This window comes from Talpa occidentalis, unplaced genomic scaffold (genome assembly GCF_014898055.3).
Source record: "Talpa occidentalis isolate TD23 unplaced genomic scaffold, MPIMG_talOcc4v2.1 talOcc4.16, whole genome shotgun sequence".
Lineage (NCBI taxonomy): Eukaryota > Metazoa > Chordata > Mammalia > Eulipotyphla > Talpidae > Talpa > Talpa occidentalis.
Window position 1 is genome coordinate 51,282,837 of NW_023601653.1, and position 19,021 is coordinate 51,301,857.

General features: G+C 42.0%; 1 protein-coding gene across 2 annotated transcripts in view; it reads right to left on the minus strand.

Annotated features, from left to right (window-relative positions):
• The window catches only part of SSPN (sarcospan), a 114,862-nt gene that overhangs the window by 54,275 nt on the left and 41,566 nt on the right, over positions 1-19,021 (minus strand). The window contains exon 1 of one of the 2 annotated variants that reach the window (XM_054696345.1): positions 12,852-12,940. The exons of the other annotated variant lie outside the window; for it this stretch is intronic. The gene's annotated coding sequence lies outside the window, so the exon portion shown is untranslated. Of the gene's footprint in view, positions 1-12,851; positions 12,941-19,021 lie in introns of those variants that run through there. 2 annotated transcript variants of the gene reach the window in all.

Below are 19,021 nucleotides of genomic sequence, written 5' to 3' on the forward strand. Positions count from 1 at the left end.
AATGATTGTGAATCTTCTGTCTATAGAAAGATTGAATGAGAGATACTGAATACATTATTTCATTAGAACAATTCAAATATATATATGTTCAAAAATATATATAGAACAATTCAAAAATATATAAACGAAAAGATGGAGAAATATCTAAATGAAAAGCCACGAGAATTTCTACATCTGAAATAATTTTTTACAATTTGAGAAAATCAAAGTAGTTTAATACCCAGAAAACTCACTTTAAAAACAATGAAAATCACAGATTTTGTAACATTTTTAATTTTAATAATGAAGCTCTGTAAATTATATAGAGTTGAATTCCTCAAAATCACTGATAGTACAAGTAAATGGCATCTGTGAAATATACATTAGAAAGCAGAGGCATCACCCCAGACTGACTGGACGAGAGATTATAAATATGACTGTCATTGATTTAAAACAGTAAAAATCCTCATTAAGACTGCAATAGTCAGAGAATAAAAAGTCATAGACTGGGAGAAAACATTTGCAATTACATACTAATTAAGCACTTATATATACCCAGCACAATGAACTCTTAAGCTCAATAATAAAATACAAGCAAGCCAAAATAAAAATGGGCAAAAGATTTGGGTGGACATTTTACATTAAAAGATCTATGGATAGCACATTGCACCTGGAAAGATGTATGCTGTCATTAAGGAAATGCAAATTAAAACCACAATGAGCAATCACTGAACGCCTACTGCACTGGCTACGGTGAAGACGGCTAAGCATTTTGCGGGGAGGAACGGGAGCTCTCACATACTCTGGTATGCTATATAGCACAAGCACTTTGGACAAGAGTTTGGTTGTTTCTTTAATAGTTAAGTATTTCTCTGCCATATATCCCAGGTCAAGAGACACGAGAGCCCCTGTCCACACTACATGTGAATGTTCAGAGCAACTTTATTTTTTAAGTGCTCTTTTATTGTATTGTTTTTTATTGAAGTCACATTGGCATACAATGCCATATATGATTCAGAGGTACAGCTGTACACTTCTTCATCTACATGCTGTCACAGCACACCCACTGAGGCATCGACAGTCCTCCACCACTGTCCCTGGGCCCCTCCACACTTTGCTTCTCACTCCCCCACCCCCACCCATTTCCCTCTGGTAGCATCAGTTCTGCAGTCAGATTTCTAGGATTTGGTTTGGTTTGTTCCTTTGTTTTGTTTCTCTATATTCCACATAGGAGTGAAATCGCTTGGTATTCTGACATACTTCACTCGGCGTGACCCCCTCCAATGGCATGTACACGGTCACAAATGGCAAGAGTTCATCCTTTTTTATAGCTGAGTAGTATTCTATTGTGTATGTATGTTTATATAATAGTTGTACACACACACACACACAAACACACACAGGGAACCTAGCAACTTTATTTGTAATAGCCCTAAAGCAGTGACAACTTCATGGCTGAATTCCAAAATAAATATTCCAAGGGGGAGAAAGTACATATGGTCGTTCAATTTCAATAAAATCCTAGAAAAGACAGTATGTTGGTAGAAAATAGGTCAGTGGCTTCCTGGAAACCACTAGAGGTGGGGGAGGTAGGAGGGGTATCTAAGAGAAACTGAAAAAACTCTGGAGAGTGCTAGATATGTTCATTATCTTGATGATTTCATGGGTGTATACATATATCAAAATATATCAAACTGCACACTTTAAATATGTGCAGTGTATTTTATACCAATGATACCTTAAAAAAAGCTCTTAAAGTTGAGAAAAATAGGTATAGTCAGTATTGCTAGTTTAAGTAGTGCCTGAAGAACTATCAATATTTTACCAAGATTGGTATTCAAAGATCAGATCTGTATAGTAAGTTAGGGCTGATACCATTGTTATAGAGCAACCCCGATATTAAATGGGTTCCTGGCTGTGGGTCCTCACCCGCGCGTTTTAAAGGGACTTATGAATACTCTACTACAGACACACGCAAAAGGGTTAATAAAAGGTTTATTTACAAGAGAAAAGGAAATAAGGAAAATGTACAACTCAGGGAGAAAATAGGGAAATAAAGTCTTTAATGCGTCCTACCCGATCCGACGACCTGGAAACCCAAAGTCACTCTCAGAGCTGGCCCGACTGCTGCGAGCTGGCCGAGAGCCAAAAAATGGAGAGAGCCCCCAAAGCCCACGTGTCTGCCTTTTGTATCCACCTGGCTGCTTAACCCCACCCTCAGGTCCCAGCCACCTTCCCTTTGGTGGTGATGGGATTTGGAGTTCCCAGTGTCTTTGGCTTTGACCTGGGGTGGGGGTGGAGTCCACAAAGCCTGTATGGAATTTGCTTTGGGACATCCTTTTCCCCCTAACACCATGACTTCAAGTCATGTCTTACAATTTCACAACTACTGCTAGGAAGTTTCCTGATTTATTTTTAATTCATCCATCTAAGTTGTAAACAAGGTGTATTTATTTTTTTAGTGACCAGTGAAACCCGGGCCATTTCCTCCCTGGATGCTTTTCACCATGAGAGCTCTCCCTTTGATGTTCCAGATGTCGCACTAGAAGAATCCCACGTATTTCATTTGAAGTTTTATAGATTATTTTGTCTTTTCTAGGATTTTATTGAAATTGAACCACCAATGAATTTTTTCTTGTTTACCAGTTGTATGGTATTACTTAAATTTTATTTCTTCATTCTTGAAGGCACCGTTTTAAGTGTAATCATCCACATACTTGAGCCACTGTCAATATAACAACAAAAAGAAATAAGCTATCAGAGCATTAGGTTTTAATACAATGGGATTTATCTTCCAAATTTCTTGAAACATAAAATTTGAAGATAAAATGACTAATCCATCAATCCTTAACACAGACTTTTAAGACAAACAGCATGAGCTTCTGATATAAGAGAATGTATAAGTGTATGTATTTGTCTACCTTCCTCCCAAGACTCTTGAGATGGCCATAAAGAGGTAAACAAGAAGGAAAAGACTAAGCCTGTAAAGGTAAAGAGAAAAGTAAGGAGCCATCAGCATATGAAAGAGATCAGCAGATTTCTGGGCTCTGGAGGGAGGAAGGGAGGGGGCTGAGAGGAGAAACAGCACTGGTTATCCCCAAAGAGAAGGGCTCCAGAATCAGGTTCCACATAGAGCCCTCTGGGCTCTGAACCCAGTTACAAAGGACGAAGATCAGAGACAGACTGAAAACTGGGAAGTTGGGGAGACTGAGCTGAAGCTCTTTTTGGACAGAAAGGTGCATGCACCATCCCCATCTCCACGTCCAGAGATCAATGCAGGACATCACCGCATACATGGCCCTGACATTCATCCCTATACTCTTTTCAGAAGAAATCAAACAAACTGAGATTCCCAGGATGGCAGTCATGCCCAAGAGTAACATTTCCCAAATTCTGAAGGTTGGGAGGCCCCAGAAGCCTGCCAGTCATTACATACTCTCCCTTGGTCTAAGTTCGAGCAGGTGGCATGGATGCCAGAACTTGTGAGTAAAATCAACGGCACAACAGCAGGGTCCACATGAACAGACCTCAGAGGGAACAGGGAAACCTGGGAAACAGAGAACTAGTTAAATATATTTATCAGTATCCTCGGGACTATCAATTAAGATGTTGCAGCCATCAAATTAGACTCAAAAGCTATTCAAATAAGGCCTCTCTGGTGGCGCAGCGGTTGAGCGCTGGGTTGCGAAGCTGCCCGCAGCCTCTGCAGAGCCGGTTCAATCCCCAGCCGCTGGGCGAGGGTCCCACATGGTGTGCAGACCTCTCCGGCTGCCCGCTGCTCCCCTCAGCAGTTTATTTCATCAGTCTGTCTGTTCTGCTCTCCGCTTTGGCTCTGGTGAATTCTCTCACCCTCCCGCACTTCTGACTGTACCCAGTGCTTGTATAAATAAATAAATCTTTAAAAAAAAATTAAAATTTTTTTTAAAAATTAAAAAAAATGCGCTATTCAAACAACAAACTGGAACAAGAGGCCAGTTGAGTGAGTGAGGAGAGAGAGAGAGAGAGAGAGACCTGGCTTCCAGCCTAAGGAGAACATTCAGCGAGCCATATTTACAAAGTTGCAGTAGTTCAAACCATTTATTGATAGTTCAGTCAACATACAGACACAACAGAAAAAAAAAATTTTGACATGGGAGAAACATTAAATGTTATTAGCTATGAGATTCCAGATTGAAGCAAATTTCCTCTGGCTTCCTTGGAATTAGCAAATCATCGGCCAAGGGAATAACAGAGCTAACTAAAGAACAAAAGTGAAGCATACAATTTAGAAATGTTTGTATAGATTTTTTTTATACTGCTTTGTTACTTTGAAAGGATTTCAATGGTGACAATCAATCCATTTATTTGGATCTTAGTAAATACACAAAGACTTAATAGTGTGATATTCTAAAGTCTGCTTCAATGTCATTGGGAGAAGGTGGTCTCTTAATGGCTTAGGATGGTTCTTACTCAAGGCAACTGGAATTGATGCCATGCATTCTGAAGACAAGTTTCTTAGTTCAGCTTTATAGTGTGTGCTCATTTAACTCCTTATTTTAACCATGTGTAGTGGCAGTGAATACATACTCACAATGCATACACTCAAATGAACAAGAAATGCAGTTTCTTTATTTCATTGTAACTTCAGACTTCTTCATGAGTCCTCACATAGTTGGGGAGTTGGTGGGAGAGAGGGGGTGTGTGTGGCCAGTGGGTAGCTATTTTGTTGAATCTGCAAATGCTAACCCTGTTCAAACATGTGTACTCTTTAGGTATCTTGGCTTCTGCTCAGATAACCTGGGGTTAAGTGCTCAGGACTCAGAAGTTAGCTCCCTCCTCTGTTCCTCCACAGGAAAGCTCTGGATGTATGAAGTGGGCTGAGGCTTCTGCTTATTGAAGCTTAGGGGTGCTGAGGGGGGTGTTTCTTGCATGGCTGACTGCTGAGGTGTGGCAGGTGCTGTTGTCTGGGTTTTGAAGGTGAAGCAGGTTCACAGCACAGGAGTGTGTGATCCTGGTCATTTGCCTCTAAGTCTTCATTATTTTTAAACTCTCTCCTCTGTCCTTAATCCTCTACTAGTCTGCAAGATCTTCTGGAAACCCCTCACTGAGAAGCCTCATCAATGACATATATGTAGACAGGAGGAACCAGATGCACATCTCTCTCCCCACATTGTGCTGCCTCTCCAACACTAGCTTCCTCACACCATCTCCCTCAGGCCATTTCCCTCCTGCCATCTTGGATGTACATCAAGTCAAAAGCTAGAGCTTTTTCTAGGTGCCTCAACTTCTTCCACACCACCCTTATAGAAGTAGGCATTATTCCAGAGGTCCTTCAACTTCCAGTGCCTATCTAGATGTTTCTAAACTTTACTTACTGAGTTCTCAATCTCACATGGAAGATAAGGGTGATAACTTGATCTCTGACCTCTAACTCCTAATCTTCCTTTCCCTGGAAAAGGAAGAGAATATGAAATATTTCATATTCTCTTCCCTCCTTTGAGTGCCATCCTCACGCCTTAATGGGAATGGCTATCCTTTCTGCACTATGGAAGAAAATCTGATTCTAATTCTCATGGCTTAGTTTTGATAGTTCAAGAAACTTAGAAAACTTTCTGGAAAAAATCGGGCTTAAGTTATTATTTTTTGAAAGTCCCATTTTAATGACTGGCTGAATACAACCCTTCTAGTCCATTGTATTCTTTCTATAACATTCCTAAATCCTCTCAAGGCAAATAGTTGCTTCTGAAAGAATAAGGGAAATATATGAAAAAATCTCTTTAATATATTTCAAAAATATCTACCAGTATGAGTGAATGTCATACCCCATATTCAGGCAATTTTAGTATTTTATTAGCATATTAACTGAGACAGGCTTCCAATTGTTTCTGAAAGACTGACATAAAGAACAAAAAATTGTTAGTAGAAAGAATCAATTCTTTGGGAGTTTCAAAACTAAAAAAGTGCTTACCAAATATAAGAATACTTTTCAAGAGCATCTGGAGAATTCCTTGACTCTTACCAACTAACTAGATATTTGATGTTGAATATCCCTTACTTTTTCCAAAACTAGGTTCATAATCTGTCTCAAAAAATTCTAACTTTATCTTTTAATCTTGTTAATGGTACCAAATTTCTCTCTTTGTGATCTTCAACCAATTTCATGCAAACACACCTGTTAGTCGCTGTGTTGTATCTGGGGACACAAACTCTGCCCTTGGGGAAATTTCTATACAATGTCTCCTACTGAATCCATCACTAAGGCATCTTCATTTTTTCCTGTGAAATGTCTCAGATTTTCTTCTCCTTCCTCTTTTCTGCTGTCACCATTTCCTCATCTGAATCAGAGCCACTGTAGCTAGATGCCCCAAGCCCATCACATCCTCTCTCCTGGCCTGTTATTTCTTTATCTCAGCATCATTGGTGCTCAGTAGACATTAATCAGATGTAATTCAGCTCTCCAGTGCCCACACAGATATCTCTGACAAGTGTAAGAGCTATATCCAGAAGGACATCTACTCTGCATGCTGTCAACATGATCCATCCACGTGGAGCAACCTCTATGCTTGCTCTGACCCCCAAAGCCATCACAGCCCTGACCCCCAAAGCCATCACTGCCCAACCAGTCACCCCAGGCAGGGGGCCACTCCTCCAATCACTCTGAATCGTCTTAAACTTCTTTTCTTCCTCTCTCTACGGGTGCCTTATGTGCATAATGATCTCCTACCCTTCCCTTCAGTGTTCTGGGTCAGTCACTTATCTGATCCTATGAACATGTCACCCTTGCTATAATTTCATCCACATGTCTTGAAATGTTGAAAAAGCAATGCTAAGGAATGCTGTCTTATAAAAGACTGCAATGTCTTATCATTGATAGTCATTTTCTGACTGGGCGTGGAGGAACTGAGGGAGAAGCAGGACGTTCAGCATCAAGGCCCCCGGTACACTTCGGAAAAACACACTTCAGTCTCACTCAGGTGAGAATTCTGGTCATCGTGAAAAATGCAGAATTTCACTTAGATCTCTTCAGAGAAAGAGTGGCAGTCTGCTCAGATGGTACAGCTGCTGGTGAATGAGACTGTTTGTTGAATGGAGGGGAAATGTTTTCATGCCAGGTGTCTCCCTAGGTTGGTAGGGAAAGAGAGCAGGGAAGATTCTAAAAGAATCCTGCTCTTCTGCTGCAAAAGAGACACGTAGTAAAGGAAGAGATGAAGGCTGAGAAATGGCAGCTGCAGTCCTGTGACAGGGCAGTGCCAGTTCTTTGTCTGTTCATTGCCCTTTTCTGCTCTCTCGTATTTCTTTTCTGATAAAGGTTTTAATATGGAAATAACACAAAATTGTACAGGAAAAAAGAAAAAGGAGGTGAGGGAGAAAAAATCAAACAAAAATATATCTCCTTTACCCAAACATTAGAAATACTTCCCACTGAAATTCATATGGAATCACCAAAAACCCCGAAGAGCCAAAGCTCTCCTGAAAAAAAAAAAGAAGGGAATGGAGGCATCACACGCCCAGACTTCAAACTATACTACAAAGCCATAATCATCAAAACAGAATGGTATTGGAACAAGAACAGACACACAGACCAATGGAATCAAATAGAAAATCCAGAAATAAACCCACAGATTTATGGTCAACTAATATTTGACAAAGAAGCAAAGAATATGCACTGGAGCAAAGAAAGTTTTTTCAATAAATGGTGCTGGGAAAACTGGGCCGCTACATGCAAAAGAATGAAGCTTGACCACTACCTCACACCATGCACAAAAACCAACTCAAAATGGATTAAAGAACTAGACATAAGACCTGAAACCATAAAATACATAGAAGGAAATATAGGCGAAACACTATGGGATATGCACATCAAAGACATCTTTACAGACACATCACCCAAAGCAGTGATAGTGAAGGCAAAGATCAACAGCTGGGACTACATCAAATTAAAGAGCTTCTGCACAGCAAAAGAGACAATAACAAAAACAAAGAGAAACCCCACTGACTGGGAGAACATTTTTGCACACAACACTAATGATAAAGGACTGATCACAAACATCTACAAAGAGCTGATGAGACTCAACAAAAACAAAGAAAATAATCCAGTCAAAAAATGGGCAGAAGAGCTAAAAAGAAACTTCTCTGAAGAGAAAATGTAAATGGCCAACAGGCATATGAAAAAATGTTCAATATCACTTGTAATCAGGGAAATGCAAATCAAAACTACAATGAGATACCATCTTACACCAGTGAGAATGGCACATATTAAAAAAACTAGCAACAACAAATGTTGGCGAGGGTGTGGAGAAAAAGGAACTCTCCTGCACTGTAGGTGGGAGTGCAAACTGGTCCAACCACTATGGAGAGCTGTGTGGAGATTTCTTGACCTACTAAACATAGAGCTTCCATATGATCCAGCAAGTCCACTAGTAGGTATTTACCCAAATGACACAGAAACATCAATTCCAAAGAGCACCTGCACCCCTATGTTTATAGCAGCACTATTTACAATAGCTAAGCTTTGGAAACAACCCAAATGCCCAAAAATAGAAGAATGAATCAAGAAGACGTGGTACATATGCACCATGGAATATTACTCAGCATTCAAAAAAGATAAACACATGCAATTTGCAGCAACATGGATGGAGCTGGAAGGGATCATGCTCAGTAAAATAAGCCAGAAAGAAAAAGAAAAATACTGGATGGTCTCACTCATAGCAGGAATCTAGAAAACTTAAATAAGGGACCAGGAAAAAGAATAACTATAAAAAAGAAAATATAAAAATCAACAAACAACTATGAACCAGAGACACTCTATGAGCGGTGGGGGGCGGGGAAAGGAGGGCTTGGGGTCAAAATAAGGGGGGTGTAATTGTATGGGGAATATAAAAATAAAATTAAAAAAAGAAAATAATCCTGTCAAAAAATGGGCAGAAGAGCTAAAAAGAAACTTCTGTGAAGAAGAAATGCAAATGTCCAACAGGCATATGAAAAAATGTTCAATATCACTTGTAATCAGGGAAATGCAAATCAAAACTACAATGAGATACCATTTCACACCAGTGAGAATGGCACATATTAAAAAAACTAGCAATAACAAATGTTGGCGAGGTTGTGGAGAAAAAGGAACTCTCCTGCACTGCTGGTGGGAGTGCAAACTGGTCCAACCACTATGGAGAGCTGTGTGGAAATTTCTTGACCTACTAAACATAGAGCTTCCATATGATCCAGCAATTCCACTCCTAGGTATTTACCCAAATGACACAGAGACAGTAATTGCAAAGGACACCGGTACGCCTATGTTTATAGCAGCACTATTTACAATAGCTAAGCTATGGAAACAACCCAAATATAGATGACTGGATCAAGAAGATGTACATATACACCATGGAATATTACTCAGCAATCAACAAAGATAAACACATGCAGTTTGCAGCAACATGGATGGAGCTAGAAGGGATCATGCTCAGCGAAATAAGCCAGAAAGAAAAAGAAAAATACCGGATGGTCTCACTCATAGTAGGAATTTAGAAAACCTAAATAAGAGACCAGGAAAAAGACTAATCAATACAAAGTAAAAATCAAAATCAACAAGCAACTATAAACCAGAGACACACTGGGGGGGGAGCGGGGAAAGGAAGGACTAGAGTCAAAATAAGGAGGGGGGTTGCAATTTTATGGGGAATATAACCAAAATGAAAATGCATACATTGTGCAAAGATGAAAAAAGATGTAAGAATTATATAAAATAAAATATTTAAATAAAAATAAATAAATAACTTTCCAGGCTTTTTTATTCTAATATATATGATATATACCCAATAAATATACTGTGCATAACTGAACGGATAGTTATATAAGTTTGTGTCCGATTATTTTCTACTTTAAATAACCATTTTATTTTTTTTATATTGGTAGAAAATTGCTGCCTTCATTTTAATGATTTTGAAATTTTCCATTGAGTGGATTTGACACAATTGACTTCATAATGCCTATCTACTTAGGGGACATTTAGATTTTTCTCCAACTTTTCCATTACCGATAACTCTATGATAAGAAGCTTATTCTACCTTTTGTGGGCCACTTCTTTCACGTAGATTCCCTAAATCAAGGACAGGCAAACTTTGCCTATAAAGGGCCGGATAATGGATATTTTCAGCTCTGCAGGCCAGATGGTCTCTGTCTCAGCTACTCAGCTCTGCTGATCTAGTATGAAGCTGTCATAAGCAACATGTAAATGAATGAGCATGCCCATATTCATATAAAACTTTATAGTTTTCAATGTGCCGTGAAATGTTGTTCTTTTTTTATTCCATTTCAACCATTTGTACAGGTAAAAAGCATTCTTATTCCACAAGCCATACAAAAGTAAGCAGCAGGCCTGGTATGGCCAGGTGGCCTCTAGTTCACTCCAGCGGCGGGAACTACTGGGTCAAAGGTTATGAGCGTGCTTCAGTTTCAGTCACACGATTCCCGGCTGCTAGTTTTGATGGATATTTTCAGCCCTATTTTTTCACTGTTAAACTTCTAAGTTCAGGCACTTAAACAGTAGGTGTTTTTTTCCTGGAACAATACTTATTAAGGTACTGTGCAAAAGAGCTACCCTTGCAATTATTATCTCTGGTGAATAACTCCTTAAAATTGTCTTAGAGTGATAGGATGGTTGAAGAGGCATCTGAACAAACTTTCTGCCTTGGCCATCAGGAGCAAAAGAAGGCCCAGTTAAAGAATGTCGTGAAGGGACACTCCAGGATTTCATCATCTAACCTGAATCTTCCTGATTCAAACACATTCAATCTAATTCTTCGGTTGTACCTGAGAAAGAACAACTGGCCAGCCGCCACATTCAAACACAAAGACAATTATTAACTTAATTCTTCTGCATTTCTTCCTCTATCCTAGGTTGACAATGATGAACAAGAACGATTTCCTTTTTCGGATTGTGAAAATCAAGTATGAAAGTGCCTTTGCTCTGACGGGATGGTGACTCAGAAAAGGAAAACCATATTTGCTGCCCCTAGGGCTAACTGTCATCATCATAAATTAATATTTATTAAGCAACTACTGGTTGCATTCCACAGCGTGATGGCAATTAATCCCATTCATTACTGTACACATTTTGATTTTTTTCAGTTTATTAAATTGTATCCTGGATGATTAAATTGCTTCAGGCCATAAGCACAAAATTGAAAATATTCAGTTAGGACACCTATAACAAAGCAACAGCAGTTAAAACACCGTGCATTGAAATACCAGCTTTGCAGTTTCTATTCTCAACACTTAAAAGGGGTGATGTACAGGTTCCCTGAAAGCAGAAGACATAGTCAGACCACAAAGGACAGGGAACTCTTTACAAAGAGGAAACCCTTTTCTTAGCTCCCTATACATGGAATTTAGGACCCAGGATTTGTGGGTGGTTTAACTCATCTTCCAGACCCTTTTAAAATTACTCCTTAATTTTAAAATATATTAAAGGTCCATACCTCCTGTTCTTATTCCATTTAGATGTTTAAAATTTTTCAAATAAAAATACTCATTCAAAAGCTCCTCGTGTGTGTGTGTGTGTGTGTGTGTGTTTTAATGGAATGTTTATATAAGCCAGGCGAGAAATACATACAAAGAGAACAGTCATTTCTCCTTAATGAAATGACGTAGAAGCTAAGGCCAAAGTTACCTGTGGCTGAGGGTCACTCACAGGGGTGTGGAATTCCACAGAAAACAAGCTGGGAAAAGGGTTGCCAGTTGGGGGCTGCTTGTCTTTATCTTTACAAATGAAATACAGGGGGAATCAAATATGAATGTGTGTCTGGTTCTAACTCACATGAGGCCCTTAATACTGCAGAGAAGAGATGTTAAATTAAATTCAGCACAGCTTTAGTCAGGGTTTTTCATGGTCTTACAAAACCAGAAAGAAATTAAACAGGGACAAATATAAAATGATACACCTAGAAGGAGAAGACAAGTCACCCAAAAAGACACATGCAATATAGGGAAGGATTGGTGAGCCCTCCAGCCAGGAGGAAAGGCCTTGGAGTCCTACTTGACAGCAAACTGAATTAAATGAGTAACAGAGTGCTCCTGGATGATATACCCATAGACATCCCGGTTGCTTTGATTTGCCATCATGTCACAGATTCAGGTGTGCAAAAATCAATCTGTGTTAAACCCAAACTGCCTGATTCTGAAACAGTACCCAGGAATCACCTGGAGAGTCTTTAAAATATAGATGAACGGATCAAAAAGTTGTGGTATATTTACACAATGGACTATTACTCAGCAATCAAAAAAGACAAACATGTCATTTGCAGCAACATGGATGGAGCTAGAAGGGATTATGCTAGCAAAAATAAGTCGGAAGGAAAAAAGATAAACAGCAGATGGTCTAACTTATATGTGGAATATAGAGAAACCAAAAAAAAAAAAAAAGTCAGGAAAAAGTCAAAACTAGCAAGCCGACCATAGATCTAAAGCATAGAGCAAAGGCTGGGGAGAGAAAGGGGAGTCAAATCAGGGGAGGGAAGAACACAAGGGAATATGGTGATGGTTCACAGATGACATGGTGTGGCAGGAGAACTATGGGGACTACAGCAACGTACGGACAAATAATTAATTAATTAAAAATTAAAGACTCCAGCACCCAACACGGTGAACTCTGAGAAGGGTCCAGAGAATTGCATTTTAAAAAAGCTTGTCCCATGAGGCCCGTGGACCACACTTTGAGAAACACTGCTCCGGGGGGTGGCATTTTTCTTACTCTCTGTCTGCAGTTCAGTCTCTGCTGCTGGGCCTGAGGCTGCCGTGACCTTCAACTGAGTGACCTGCCTGCAAGGATTTAGTACAGACCTGAGAATGATCAACAACTATACTGTCACGCAACCAACCCACACCGGTAGGTCCATTACCGGTTCCAGCAGCCCTGTTGGGGTCTTCACGCTCTCTGCTTATAGTCGCCGCCATACTCGGGCGCGCTCTGACACTCCACTCCACAACTCCCTCCGCCGCACCACACCGCACAGCATTGCGCTGCGACGCCACGCACGCCGCGCCGCACACGCCACGCCACGCATGCCACGCCACGCACGCCACGCCACGCCACGCACGCCACGCACGCCACGCACGCCACGCACGCCACGCCGGTTGGCTGAGTGCGCATGCGCAGTGGGAGGGCGGAAAGGCCCGAAGCTTTCCCGCCTGCTTACTCCGCATACATCCACTTCAGTTTTTTCCTGTCAAAATACAGCTAGTAAAACAACCGCTCCAATGTTATACTTACTAGGATGTCAACATTTCTTATCCTCTCCAATTCTGGAAAGCAGAGACTGCTTTTGTTTATCCTGGTGGCTTTAGTGCTTAGCACAGTAAAGTTCAATTATATCTGTTGTTACTGGATGTCGGGTGCAATGTTACGGATGTATGAATATAGTAAGACGTATTTGTGTTGGTGTTTGAAGACATATAAATGTCTAATGTAAGTTCCCATGGGATAGTCAAGATTTTCACTATGAAAACAAAACTTTTTCTCAGCTTTCCTCATTCTAGGTGTTCACCCAGTTCTAGGCGCTCACTCCTGCTCTGGCTCTGAGGGCTTCAGAACTATTTCCTGTCGCCTTAACTATTGATTATAATTGATCATAGGGAAAGTGTTTAATGCCTTCTTAAGAACAACACTGAGTCTCCAGCCCTCCTCCATTTAACTGTTAATCTATTCAGTTCTGAGCTTGCCCTCTCTCAAGTAAAGACGGCTTCATTGTCTTCATGCTGTGATACTGTGGCCATATTTGCACTTTAAGTTCCAAAGTCACAGACCACCGTTCTTCCTTTTTTCCTTGGTTATTGTAGGGTAAATGGTTTTCAGGCTTTTCTGCCCTCCCACCATTAGAATTGCCCTGCCTGATGGGCACCCGCAGTTGTTATATTGTTGCAAACTGTCTTGTTTACTTCTGTGGGCCGTGGGAGGAGTATTGAGATAGTACCAAGGGAAGCAGAAGCAGTAACGGAGCAGAAGATGCAGGAGAGAGAAGAGGAGAAAGAAAGCTAGGAGAGAGAGAGAGAAAAGCCCAGAGTGAAGACCTGCTGGGGGCTTGGAGGTCTTCCAGCCTCCTGGCCACCACCCCCCCCAGCTTCCCACCCCCCTACCCTCTGCTGTGTACTTGGTCGCTGCTCTATATGTGAGAGCTCAATAAAACCTGAGAAACCCACTGAGGGCTCCAGGACTCTCCTTTACCCCATCTGCTGGATCAGAAAACCTGCTCAGTAGCCCATCCTGCCCCTACAGTTATCAAGAGTTTGCTCATGATTTCATTGGTGCTTCCTCCCCCTCCTCTCCCCCTTTCCTTCCCCTCCTCTCCTCCTCCCCCTCCCCTCTTCCTCAAGCACACACACACACACATCTTGATTCTCCTAATCCCCCTAACCACCTTCCGGAAGTAAAACATCTGTACTTCTTTTTTAGAAAACATATTAACTCATCTCCCCAAGCAATCAGACTATCTTGAAGTTTCTTCTGACACGAACACTTTACTGTTTAAACTAGGCAAAACCTTTTTAGACCAAGATATACTGTGCTTTCCTCAAAAAGGCATTCCCACTTAACCATTGTCAGTTTGAGTCTTGGTGAGCTGTTGCATTTACCAAGTTGTTGTGTTACACATGTGTATTGCCACATTCTGAAATATTAAGAGTTAAAGCAACATGTTTTAAGAAAAGAATGATGTCCCTTGGGGAAAGATGGGTGCCAGGGTTGGCTTGATCCTCTTCAGCTACATAAAGGGATTTTAGAGAATTGATATCTGGTTACTAGTTGTTCGTACTTAGAGAGAATAGATAAGAAACTCAGGACAAAATTAAAGCCAAAAGGCACAAGTTTAAGAGCAGGAGGACCTTGACTACAGTCTACCATGATGAGAATAACCAACTCGTAGGAAACTTTCAATCTTCACTTGCTTAAAAGCAGACTTGACTAAGAGGTTCTCTCAGAGCCCATGTGAACAGTATGAATTATACAAGGAAAGCATGAGTACATGTATGACCATGGAAATGATTTTTCTCAAGTTAAAAAAAAGTTTTTGAGGGCCTCCCCCGTGGCGCAGAGGTTGAGCGCTGGGTTCCGAAGCTGCCCGCAGCCTACGCAGCGCCGGTTCGATCCCCGGCTGCTCCCCGGCCACCAGAGGAGGGTCCCACATGGCGCGCAGACCTCTCCTGCCGCCCGCTGCTCCCCTCAGCAGTGTACTTCGGTCCTTCTGCCTGCTCTGCTCCCAGCTCTGGCTCTGGTGAATTCTCTCACCCTCCCGAGCTTCTGACTGTACCGTGTTTGTATGAATAAATAAATCTTAAAAAAAAAAAAGTACTAAGAATCATTTATTAAAAAAAAAGTTTTTGATATAATGTGCAAGGTGATCAAACACGATAGCAACAGTTGCCACAGAACATGCTTAGATGAAAGCACTGGCCAGTGCTAGGTGACACAGAAGATGACAAAATATATACCAAAAAACATGAATATGCTCACTCATTCACTCAAGAACAAGCACAAGGTGCCAGATACTGTTCCAGTTACATAAACAAAACAGAGATCCCTGTCTCTATGCAGTTTACATGCTGCTAGATACTATATGTAATAAATCAGGAAGTTTGGTAAGAAGTGTTAAATGCCATATGATCCAGCAATTCTACTCTTTGGTATTTATCCATGAATGCAGAAGTACTAATTTGAAGGGATAGCTTCATTCCCATGTTCATTGCAGTGCAAGTTACAGTAGCCAAGCTACAGAAAACAACCTAAGAGACAGGTGAGTGGATAGGTGATGTGATAGGTACATAATGGAATACTACTCAGCTATATAAAGAGATAAAATCTTGCTGTTTACAACAACATGGATGGGACTGGGGGCATTAAGCTAAGTGCAATAGGCCACTCATAAGTGGAATATAGAAAACAAAACAAAACAAAACTAGACCAAAAGAAATCCTAGAAATCTGACTGCCGCTAAATCTACTAGAGGAGAGGGGGTGCAGAAAACAAAAAGGGGAGGAAGCCCCAGCACTCTAGTGAAGGATTATGGACACTTTGTGGTGGGGGTGGTGTGGTAATGTAACAGGGTGGTCCCCAGGAAAGGGGGAGGTTCCAGGTTCCCTGCCCCACCCAAGGAAGGGTGGAGCTGAGCAGGAAGAGGAGAAGCAGAAGAAGAGACTGAGGAAGGAAGGAAGCAGGATGGAGCCAGGAGACCTGGAGGAGGCGCATGGAGCCTAGAGACACGTGAAGAAACTGCGCTTGTCTTTGGGTTGTGGACGGGGTGACACAGATGTGGGTGAGACTCATGGGGAGGTGACAATGGCAGCTTTTATCTTGATGTTGATTTTGCTCTTTTCCTTCCGGGCTTGTCTGGTTGTTTCTGACCCTTTTCTGTGGGTCCCCACAGGAAGATGCTTTAGACTTGTGGCAGGCTTTGGGGCCTTGCTCTGGGCCGATCCCATATGGATGGACTTTTACCCACGAGGGGACGGGTAACTTTGGGTGCTTCATTTAGAAACTAGACTCTTTGCCTTACCTGTATTGTTTCCTAGTTTTATTAAAGTTCCTTCCCATTAAAGTCTCATATGTTTTGTGTTGATGCGGCGGATGGCAGAACCCATTTAGAATAGGCAGGTTTGCGGGGTTTGGGCTGCCCCTCTCCCTGTCCTATAACAGTAACAGACATCTGAAGAGGGGCGAACCTGTACCCCTAAAACATTTACAGTTGTTGCAAGTCAATGTTCCCTCAATTAAAAAAAAAAGTTACAGAAAAAAAAGAGGCAAGTGAAGAGAAGGAAAGGCAAAAAGAGAGCGGACAACAGGGATCAGAGCACAGGGTGGGTGCTCAGTGGCAGGACTGAGGGCTCAGGCAGGTCCCACGAGAGCAAAGATTTGCACGAAGGTGTATGGGAGAGACACAGTGCGCCAGGGCTGACTTGGGTGAAGCCTGCTCCAGGCTCAGAGCCGAGAGAGCTAAAGCAAAAGCCATAAGGACCAGCCAGGAGGCCACATGGCTGAGAGGCTGGAGGTCAGAGGACTGGAAATAGATCATAAAAGGCTGTGTAGACCTTGATCAATTCTTAGAATTTTATTGTGAGTGAAACAGGAACCATGGCAAAGATTTAAGCGAGGAGCAAAGGGATATGACTTTTATTTTTAAACACTCACTGAGAAGGCTGAGCTGGCAACAGGCTGAGGGAGAGAAGAGCAAACATAGGTAGCCCCTGCATGAGGCTCTGGCAGAGGTAGTGGCTGCAGCGGTGACGGGGATGGTACATTAGGATAGGTAATAAGTCAAGGGGAACCGGGTGAAAACAGTTATAAATAAAGAAAAAAAATAGTTCTACAGCTGCCATCGACAACCTGGACCCTTGAAAGAAAAATTCACATGACCCTTTTCATCAAGGAAACAAAATAAACCACTGTAGGTTTATGTTGTTTATAATGAGTGTTGCTGTTTATATAATCTCTCGAAATGACTGACAGCATATGATGGAGAGATGAGTGTGCTCTGGCAGTCAGTGCTGAATAACAGCTATTTCTCCAACAACCTAACATACTGATATTTTGTGTGTGTTTGGATTCCAGCGATTACTGGGGTCTGCAAACAATGTAAACTGATCTAAAAAAAAAAAAAAAGCTAATTTGAAAGGAAAAGACCACTTGGAAGGCAGGGGTAAATGATGCTGGTTTGTTCAGCTCTGCAGAACTGTCTACAAGTGTTCAACAGGGGCCGATGTCATGGTCAGACCCATGCAGAGTCTCCCTTCTTAGCAAGGGATCCTGAGTCAGGGCCGTCCACTCATTCAGGGACTGCTGTGTGTCAGGCACTGCACTGAGTATTGAGAATATCACTGAGGGGGCTAGTTGCTGCCGGGAGATTGGAGAGTGGGTTTTCTTCCTTCCATGAACATCTGTTTGTAAGTTCTGTCTCTACCAGGGATTCTGCTCTCTGGACAGGTATACTCAGAGACTATGTACAGTCCTGCATCCACATAGCAACTCTTTCTGTGTTTGTAGACATGAGGATCCTCATGAATGGGTACAGAATGGACCTTGCTTCTAGAAACTTCCACCACCTTGGAACAGCTCCTGTAATCAACAAGGAAGACAGAATCGAAGGTGACTGTGCAGGTCCTGGCTCCCTGCACTGCTCTATCTGCCCCATGGGACCCCTGCCAGAGTACACACCACCCATCTTTCCTGACCTCCAAGACATGGTTCCCCGCCATGTTCCTCTGGTGACTCCTCTCTAGCCTGGTCATGTTGCCAAGGCTCAACCCTGCCTATCCCAGTTTCCTCATTTTTACCACTCATTGTTTCTTGGGTATTGGCAAAACTCCTGCCAGAATGACTCAATTAATTCTTTGGACAGAGTCAGCCTTTGGGCCTCTCTGCTGCCCTATGAGACCTCTCCCCCAAGCCAGGGCATGTCCCAGCAGGGTCAGCCCTGTCCCATTGTCCTCAGTCAATCTGCCTGCCACACCCCTATTGACTGGTTCACACCCAAGGTCTGGTTCTGCCCTCCAGCCAGCTCCACCTCCCTTTCCCAATCAGTATGATTGGTGGGCCAGCAGAACAAGCCCTGTGGCCAGAATTACCTTTCCTGGTCACAAGGCTGCTGTGCCCAAGAGGAGTCTTAATTAAAGACAACAGAGCAAAGGAGAATGTGACTCAACTGGTTCTTGACAATTGGTGTTGTCCCTTGAAATAGAGGATACCTTGACTCTTCCCGTGCCTCTGTGCTCAACTCATCATGGGCTATATTGACAGGAAGAGGTGGCCTGTGCTATGCCTGTGGTTTGAGGCCAGTCTTCCAACAGCATTCAGCTAGACTTACAACACCTGGCTCTAAATGCCACTATGAGGTAATGGGCATATCAGAGCATTCTAGACAAAAAACTCATCCAGTGCTAGTGGTCTGCTAGGGCTCCTTAGGTTGTGATTATGTTATAGGACAGGGAGAGGGGCAGCTCAAACCCCGCAAACCTGCCTATTCTAAATGGGTTCTGCCATCCGCCGCATCGACACAAAACATATGACACTTTAATGGGAAGGAAC